Source organism: Passer montanus, unplaced genomic scaffold (assembly GCF_014805655.1).
Source record: "Passer montanus isolate IOZ18808 unplaced genomic scaffold, ASM1480565v1 scaffold39, whole genome shotgun sequence".
Lineage (NCBI taxonomy): Eukaryota > Metazoa > Chordata > Aves > Passeriformes > Passeridae > Passer > Passer montanus.
In genome coordinates, this window is record NW_024368707.1 from 6,193,085 (window position 1) to 6,202,376 (window position 9,292).

The following is a 9,292-nucleotide window of genomic DNA, read 5'->3' on the forward strand; positions in this document are numbered from 1 at the left end:
GCAAGGAGAACTCAGCTCTTCAGGATTAAACAAGTACATATTTAAAAATCTCTGTTGAAAAAAAAATCCCAAACCAAGCCCCTTTTCATCTACTGCGGGGGGGTTTTATATTACCAGAAAGCAAAAGATGTACAACACCTGAAGCTCAGCAGAGCCACAAATTGCCTGTGACCTTTTGGAAATCATAAGAGATTGTCACCCCTTGACTCTGTCTGTGCTAGCAATATTGCAAAGGGCTGACTCTCTCCACAGGAAGAGCCCTTTTTCTACCTGGGGAGGGCACTTCAGCTTAGCTGACATGGATTTTCTCTTGGGAAGGTTTGAAATTTTCTTTGGAAAACCTTGTGCTGATTGGATCACTGGCTTTGCCCAGCTGAGGAGCTTTTGCAAAACGTGGAGCTTTAGTTGTTAAAACTTTGTGGGAAAGAGACAGCTGCATTGCTGCTCTTGGTCTTGGAAAAAAGAGGCAATTGCAATTGCAGGTATTTGCATTTGTGTGCAGCTGGACTCAGGGCTGCCCCTATATTTGTATTTATAAATTTGTTTTCCAGAATGAAAAGTTAATTACTCCTTATCTGGCTTGGAAGGTAGTAAGAGTAGGATGCATGGAAATTAAAGGGATGTGACCCTTCAAAAAATTGTCTGCCAGCAGGAAAGCAAATGCTAAAGGAAAAATAAGGTTTAAAAAAGGGAAACATTTAAAATTAAAAAGAAAAAAAAAAGGGAAAAGGAAATCCCCATTAGTAACACAGTTTGAGCCATCAAATAATATCCTCAAAGTTTATTCTTTGGTTGAAGACAACCCTGTTCTTTCTGTCTCTTTTTCTGGGCTGCACAAGATACCCAGGACCTGTGATGTGCCTGGCCACACTGTCTGTCTGTCCTGGGGCAATCGGTTCATGTCCTGCATGAACCAGGACTGAGCCCAGGTTAAAAAACAACAGCTTTTTTGGCCTTGAGAAGCAGAGCACCTCATACCCCTGACCCTCTCCTGCATCTTGCCAAAGGGACTGAGAGACTTTTGTGGGCTGTTCAGGCTCCCTGTTGCATTGCCTGATCCTTGGCAGAGCAGCTCCAGCACTGCCCCCACCCTCCCTGCCGGTCCTCCCCATGTGAGGCTACTCGACTGTGCATATGAAAATAACTTGTGTGTCCCAGTTTATTATTTCTCCTGAGCAGATGAGAGGGTTGGAGGCCGATCAGAGCAGAGGAGTCTCCTGGTGAGTTCATTCTTCAAAAGCTCGTGATGGCTGCTTCTCGTTAGGGCTTGCTCTAGTGCCAGGAGAAAAGAATAATTCTCTCTGGATTCATGAGCACGTCCCTTTACTGCTGTCCTGGAGTGGCTGCAGCTGGTCTGCTCTTGGGATTTTTCAGACACAGCAAACTCTGTGCTGTTTAGACTGCAGGGATGCTGGCAGCTGGAGATGGAGGGCTGGGGGCAGTGGAGCTCCCAGCTGTGCAGAGCAGCCAGGGCCATGGCACTGCCCTCCCCAGCAGCGCCGAGGTGCAGGCACACGCTGCAGTCACGCATGCTGTGGTGCATCAAAGAGCAACTGGAGCATCCAGGGGGCTCCTAAATGGCTTTGCTCTTCCTCATCCCAAAACCCTCAGCTGAAAGCCCCTCAAGAGGTGTCTGGAGTCAGCATGTTTGATTCGACATTGATGGTTTAAAACTACAGTGAGCTGTGCTGTGGGGTGGGGGCACAGAGGAACTGCTCATCCTTGCTGGTTGCTCCAGGGCTGTGGTGAATTCCCTCATGGCATGGCAAGGCCAGCCTAAGGAAGCAGCCCTGCATCAGAAAACCTTGCTGATGGCTGCAGTGTATTTTCACAGGTGTAAGGGCTATTTCTAGTTGTACGACTTGCTGCCGCACTGAATCAATAAAATAATTTACATCCATCAGCAAACAGTGGCAGGCCTTTCCAAGCCAGGTGCTGAAAAGGTGTTGCATTTTGAGCCCCTTGGAAAAGGGCCACTGGAAGATGGGGCAGGAGGGAGCAATGGGTTTTGCAGGGGGGCAACCCCAACACCTGTTTTTGGTAACTCACTTTGAACTCATTGCTGGTAGTGAATGATTTCTGTGCTGTGCTGTGCAATGACTGTGTAACCAGTTTTGCTGGCTAATGGTAGCAGCGATGATCACAGTGCACAGAGTGAGACATTTAAATGTGATGCAGCAGAACAGAATTTGCCTAACTGCATCAGTGACTCTAAAAATGTCTAAAAGGGCATCTTTATTTATGGCCACTCCATCTGCAAAAACTCCACCTGCTCCAGCACTTACTTTGTGCCTCAGTATGCTCTGATGGACAAAGCACCCATCCCACACCTCTAGGCTCTGCTGTCCTGAGCTGGCACATCAGCAGGTCCCACTGGTGGCTGCTACTGCACCAGCCAGGCTGCAGAACACTTCTGCATCTCCTTCTTCATGGTGCCAGTTCTTGGGGTTTAACATTTTATTATTATTATTTTCTAAATTCTTGGACCAGCTCCTCAAAAATGTTTTGGTGTATGGCTGTAACAGAGTACAGTTCAAAGAGATGCTCAAGTGCAAACAAAGGCACCACAACAGGACATGGAGCATTTCCCTTCAACGTAACTAATTCACTGGGATCTGCCAAAAGAAGCTCTCCTAGCAGTACCATAAAATATGTTTGCATTTTTCAGATGCTCTTGTCTGGTCTCATAAAGAGCAGCTCTTCTGCTTCATGCTCTCTCTTTGATGGCTCTGGCCTTAGAAAAATTCTTGTTCAATGTTATCATTCAAACCATGGTGTTGACCTCTGCTCAGTACCCTCTTACTAAGTTCAAATTTCCTACTGACAGTGTGTGCAAGCTCCTGCATGTGTTTACATAACAAATCAGAGAGGCTCACGTTACTGAAATGTACGTAATGAAATGTACGTAATGAAATGTTCAGCACCTCTGGAAGAACCCTCTGAAGTCCCCTGGGATCAGAAGAGGGGAATTGCTCCTGGCCTGCAATGCAGATCACTGTCAGGGAGAGTTTCAGCTATGCCCAGAAGTTTTCTCTCAGTTTTCCCCTCGCTGGCGAGGGATGGATCCAAGGGTTGGATGGGTTGGATTGATGAGGCTTTGCCTACTGACAGTGACAGGTTCCAGTGAGCTCAGGATCTGCTCTCTCTTTCTCCACTCTTCTGTGCTCAGGTGAGCACTGGCCAGGCTGTGTCATTGACTCTCTTTTGGGATCTCCCATTACTAGCACACCTCTGGGGCCTTGCAGCTGCTGGAGGAGGTGGCCCAAAATCTTTTATGAACTCCTGAATCCACATAGGCTGTATACCCCTCTGAGGGCAGTTGCATTATTCCTCACTCGTTATTGCTGCTGGCTGCTACTGCAGAGAACAGGTTCCAAGTGCTGTGGATCCACCTGCCCCAAAATGCACACTTTGCACCCCATGAAGAGGGTGCCAGTGCATCAGTGAGACAGAGAACCAGCAGAGATAATGAACCCCAGCCAGGCCTTTCCCTTGCTACCACTATTAATTCAGTCAAGGGACCATTTTTCACCTTCCCTGTTCTTGTGGAGATGTTCATTAGTGTTTAGTCTTCAATATGCAAAGCCACCTTTGAAATGTCCTGTCTGGGCAGACAGGGTAACATCTTTTTGCAAATAAGTAAACCTCTTCAGATGATGTAAAAAAAGCTTTTAAAGCCAAACCATTAGCAATGGCTAAGTGTGTCCAATTTGTGATGGCAGCCAGATGCTGTTATTAAACCTTAACCACAGGAGTTATGAGCTCCTTGCTGCACAAATGTTCTGGTGAGAATGCGAATCAGAGTTTGCAAACATCTCTTTCACTGAAGCAAGCACAATAAACTGATGGAAGACACTGGGCTTGTTCTGTGGGATGAACACCTACCCCCAGGGCAGCACACTCACATACCAGTATTTCTGTCTGCTCCTGTGCAGCATTGTAGGTGCACACATTGTAGGTGTCAGCTAGAAACCAAACCTACAAACAAGACTCAATTGTGAATGCTCCTGTTGATAAAGCAGATCTACAGCTACATTGGAAACTTGATCAGCATCCCTTTCTTCAAGCAGAAGGCCAGATTACAGCCCAGTTGCACTGAGCACACAGTATCCATGTGCCAGGCCAGGACAGCAGCTTGGACAGCAGCTCAGGTTTGTGGCAATCATGAAGTCCCTCTCACCCAAAGCATTCCTCAGTCATAGGCCAGAATCCTCTTTCCTGAAGGTACCAGGTATGGGGAGGTTTTTGGGAAAAGATGGACAACACAGGACTCTTATTTCTCTGTGACAGGCCACACAGTTTGTCCCAGGAGAGGTGCTGAGTACACCACTCCAGAGCTTCATTAAAACGCTAACAATTAAACAATTTTCTTATCAACTACTTAAAAATTGCTTTTGCTTTTTGAAAAATAACAACATGCAACAAGAACAAATCATCATGCTGAGCCTTTCCTCTGTTTACCGTTCATGTCAGTTCTCAGTGAGTTACAGGACCTTCCCAATGGACTGAAATTAAGCCCACCACATTTGCCCACAGCTTCCTTAGTGGAGGGATCTGAAACTCACATGTGCAGGCAGCAAATGAGCTGTGGGTACCAGGCAGAGACGTGTGAGGACCACACTGACTGACAGAGTGCAGAGCTGGTTCTAGTCCAGGAACAGTCTATCCTGAGCATTTCTGCAGGACCTGGCTCAGGGTACTCCTGCCATTACTGGCTACCTGGATACAAAGCCAGATCCTGCTCCCAAAACCAGTCCCACTCGGAAGCATCGGTATCAGAGGACACTGACCTGTTTTTGACACCTTCCAAAGACACAAGGGTAGGAATTTAACAATTTTCCTTGCTACCCTCCTCAAAAATTGGAGAGGAATAAACTGTGGTAGATGGGAGGAATGAAGAGGCTCTGGTACCTACATCTTCCCTGGAGCAAGGACTCCTCATAACATCTTGGTGAAAGTGTTGAGCATGCAGTAACATTTTGAGTTTTGCTGCTCTTGTGCTAACCACACTGTAATGGCAAGCAGTCCTGCCACATCTGGATGAGGAATCTGGTTTTCAAGGGAAGCACAGCTGAGAAAGGCTTCAAACAGGATCTGATGGACTGATTAAAAACAGATGCTGTGCTGGCAGACAGGCTGCTGTGGATCATCTGATACAATCCCCTTCCCCTCGTTTCTGTACATAATGTCCTTCCAAGCAAAGCCACCTCCTCCATAGCTATGTCTAAATTGCATTAGGAATCTTGGCATTTTTTCAGTTACACATATTGAGAATGGTTTTGCCATTTAAAATATTTTAGGAGGATTGTAGAATCAAGCAGTAGACTGCTTATCAGAAATCCACCTGGTACTCAAAGAGGCAGAGGCCATGCTGCAGAGGGCTCAGGGCTGCAGCGTTTTAATCCTTAACCTTTACTAAGCACTGTCCCCCCTTCTCCTGGAGGAGGGAGCTTTATCAGCTCTGGAACCAGAGAGGTTCAGAGCTCCCCACCACCTCACACACTGCTTTAATTTTAAGCATATGAGCAAACAAGGCTCTGTATCGCAATACTGAGGCATGAACCATCTTTGTCTCATTTCACTTTGGAAGGAAACAGCACCTTGCAGCAGATTTGCTTGCCTCTACCTGCTCCAGTATATCCACTGTGGCTCAGGGCTGCTTTAGCTCACGCACATCCTCACCCTGCACAGAGACTGGACACTGCACATTGCTAGTCTCTGTACTCAGTTGTTCATCCCTCTAATTTGGGGATTATTGCTTTCCAGGGGAGACTGAAGATAATCCAGTAGGCCAGTTGCTGTAGGAGTACTGGCTATATATTGGTGTTAGTCCTCCCTGGCACTGCAGGATCACAAATTGAATTGTTCCAGGTAGTTTTCTTCTTTCCCTCTTCCCCAAATACAGCTGAAACAATTCCCTTACTCTCCCAAGACTGTACTTGCTAACAGAAGTCACTGGGATCAGTCCCTATTTAGCCAGAATCAACATAGTCAGGAATTCCTATATTACACTTAGAGGTGCAAACAAGTTTCAGACCAGGACTAGCTGGTTGCTTGATCACAAATGTAACAGGAGATTCATCCCAGAGAGGCCAAGGAAAGGGGATAACTTCTTTTGCTCTTGTTTTTCAGTTTGACAGGGGAGAAGGGCTGGTATCAGCTTGCTGAATAGCAGAACCATCTAAATTGATTTCACATGGAGTGTCTGCTCTCAGCAGCAGGATGCTAATCCTGTGCAGCCCCTGCAGCCACAGGAGTGCTCAGGGACAGACTGGGGAGAAGGTCTCGTTCACTGCAAAGCTGAGCCAACACAGGCAGCTGCAGTAGGAAAAATGGGTTCAGGCAACCACTGGGGAAGAGATGTCCCCAAAACTCAGCAGCTGTGTTTTCATCCTTGGATTTTGTGAGCAGGAGAGCACAGGAAAAAAGAAGTTCACGTTGAAGTGTATATGGCAAACAAGGCACAAGAACAGGTTGTCCAGAGAACCTGTGGATGCCCCATCCCTGGAACTGTTCAAGGCCAGGTTGGATGGGGCTTTGAGCAACTTGTGAGCACCTTGGTGAAAGGTGTCCTTGCCTATGGCAGGGGAGATGGAACTAGATGACCTTTTAGGTCCCTTCCAACCCAAACCATTCTGTGACTCTATAAATTCCCCCTGGCTCAAAGGCCTGTAGACATTCTGATTTCACCCACAACTTCTTGCCACTTCCCAACAGCATCCACCTGAGAAATCAGCACAACAAGAGCAGCAGCCACCAAGTAATTTATCAGCCACTGCCTTGGCAGTTGCTACAAACTCAGCCTGGGCAAACGAGAACACGAAATTCACCCTGGCTCAAAGGCCTGTAGACATTCTGATTTCACCCACAACTTCTTGCCACTTCCCAACAGCATCCATCTGAGAAATCAGCACAACACTCAACAAGAGCAGCAGCCACCAGGTAATTTATCAGCCACTGCCTTGGCAGTTGCTACAAACTCAGCCTGGGCAAACGAGAACACGTAAGGCCAGACACTGAGTCACCTGTGCATGGTCAGACTTAGGACATCTAATGGCAGTGCCACGAGAGAACAGGGGATCTGTCACAAGAGGGTGGCCAAGGAGTGCCTGGGCACCACAGCTCAGTTCTACTGACAACAGTGCTGCCACTCTACCACTGTGACACCCTGGGCCATGCTTAGGGGAACAATGACCCCCATAATTACATCAGTACACTCCTCTAAGGAGACTCCCCTTTTTGAGCCTGCAGATGGTGTAAGGTGGCTTTAAGCAAGACAATAAATCCTTCATCAGGACTTTGAATGCTGCAGTGGGTAGGGATGATAAAATGCAGTTGTGACATGCACAGACTGCCTCCCTGGCCACCTTCCAGAGGAAAGCATTGTGTCCACCCTTAACTAGGGCAGGCCAGTGTTTATCACTGCCTAAAACAAATGCAGCTCAGCTGGTTTAATGTAGTTTTTTGCATCTTAGAATTAAGCAATGAAACATTTTAGTAGCAGTGAGTATCCTGAGCGTTTCAATGATTTTGGTTTCTTCACTGTCACATTATTTTTTCAAATATCTCCATTAAAAACATAAAACTGGTAAATTGTCACAACTCCAGACTCACTGGAAAATGCAGGATCTTTGCAGTACAGTGCAGGTCTGTCTTGCCACAGAGATTTGCAAGACTTGGGTAAAAAAATAAGATTTAAAGCAAGGTCTTTCAAGGGAAAAATATACACAATAAGATGCACAGTGCCAAAATCTCCTTTCTGTTCTGCAAGTGCTCTGGAGGCACATTCACACTTCACTGAGCCAAATAATTTCTGAAAATGACTGCACGTTTGGAAAACGTGCAGACTTGAGTCCTAACAAGAACTGTTTAGGTTTTATGACTCTGAGCCATCTGTGAGCTAAAGGGACAGAAACCATCTAAAAACTGTCAAGCTGAGAGTTTGGTTTCCACAATAAGCTCTGAATCACCTTTAATCTGCCCATTAAGTGCACGCTGGCAGTTCTGCAGCAGCCCCACTGGAAATGCCACGGGTGTGAAAAACAGCAGATGGTTAACGGGGGTGGAAAGCTGCACAAATCGTTAGAGAAGCATGGAAAATTCAGTGCTGGCTATAAAAGTCACCAGGCAAGGGCAGCTGTGAACAGCCAGGTGAAAAGAGGCGGGAGGGACACGTGGTAGCTGCTCTGTACAAACTGCTGCTCTTTCCTTCTCAAAGGGCACCAGAAAAGTGCTGAATCAATCACATGTGAACAGACCATAAGGTGCAGTGCTCCCCAGTATTAGCACTAAGCGAGTTTTCCATTGTGCTGGAGTTTCCAGGTTTTAGCAGCACCTTGGATGTGATTATGGAATCACTTAAGGACCCTGAGGGACACTTAGAAAGCAAACCCACTTGCTTTTTGTACATGTTGTATACACATGACTGTTACAGCCCAGGCAAGTGATTACTGTAATCTGTGACTGACATGGCAACAGATATCCCAATATGCTGAGGATATGTGCAGGATAAACACAACACTAAGCCAGGAGGCAAAGGTAGGAAAGAAAGGGAACTCAGTATGGCCTGTCTTAGACCACACTCCAAACTCTCTGACTGCAAACAGAAATCATGACATGCAATTAGATGACCAAGAGAGAATTTTTTCCCTGCTTATCCCACCAGTTTACAGTTTGTTTAAATAAGACAGGGGTATAATTTCCAACCAGCCCAATAGGCATGAATAGCCACCTTCTAGGATATCTCACAATGACTTCTGCTAATGCTTAAATAAGGTAGTTATTGAAGAAGTGGAAAATAAGAAAAACTGAATTTTGGTAAAGAGAGAGTAGCAGATACGAGTCGGGGCAGGAAAGCAGATAGAATCAAATAATGAAAATCATACCATCATTTTCATATTCAGTAGTGTTGTGACATACTTCCTACCAGGGATTTAATTCTTTTGCACTTGGGCCTGCCATCCCTGTTATGTTTTACAAGGGAGCCTTCTCCCTCCTCTTTCAGCTTTCCATGGGCAGCCCTGAAACACTTCTCACATCCAGCTCCTCAAGTAAACTGTGGCTAAGCTCTCTTGCATATATCATGTCTGTCAAAAATCAATGAGTGTCAGTGCAACAGGAAATCAGAGGGACACTGATATCTCCAAGGAACAATCTCTGCCACCAGAGGCTGGAGTTGGAGCCACCATTTCCCCCTCCCCTCCGTGCACAGTTTAGGCAGATGGCATCCACTTATACACACATACCTGGCCACAGCAAAGGAGAACATAAATGAGTACAGTCAGAGACAAGA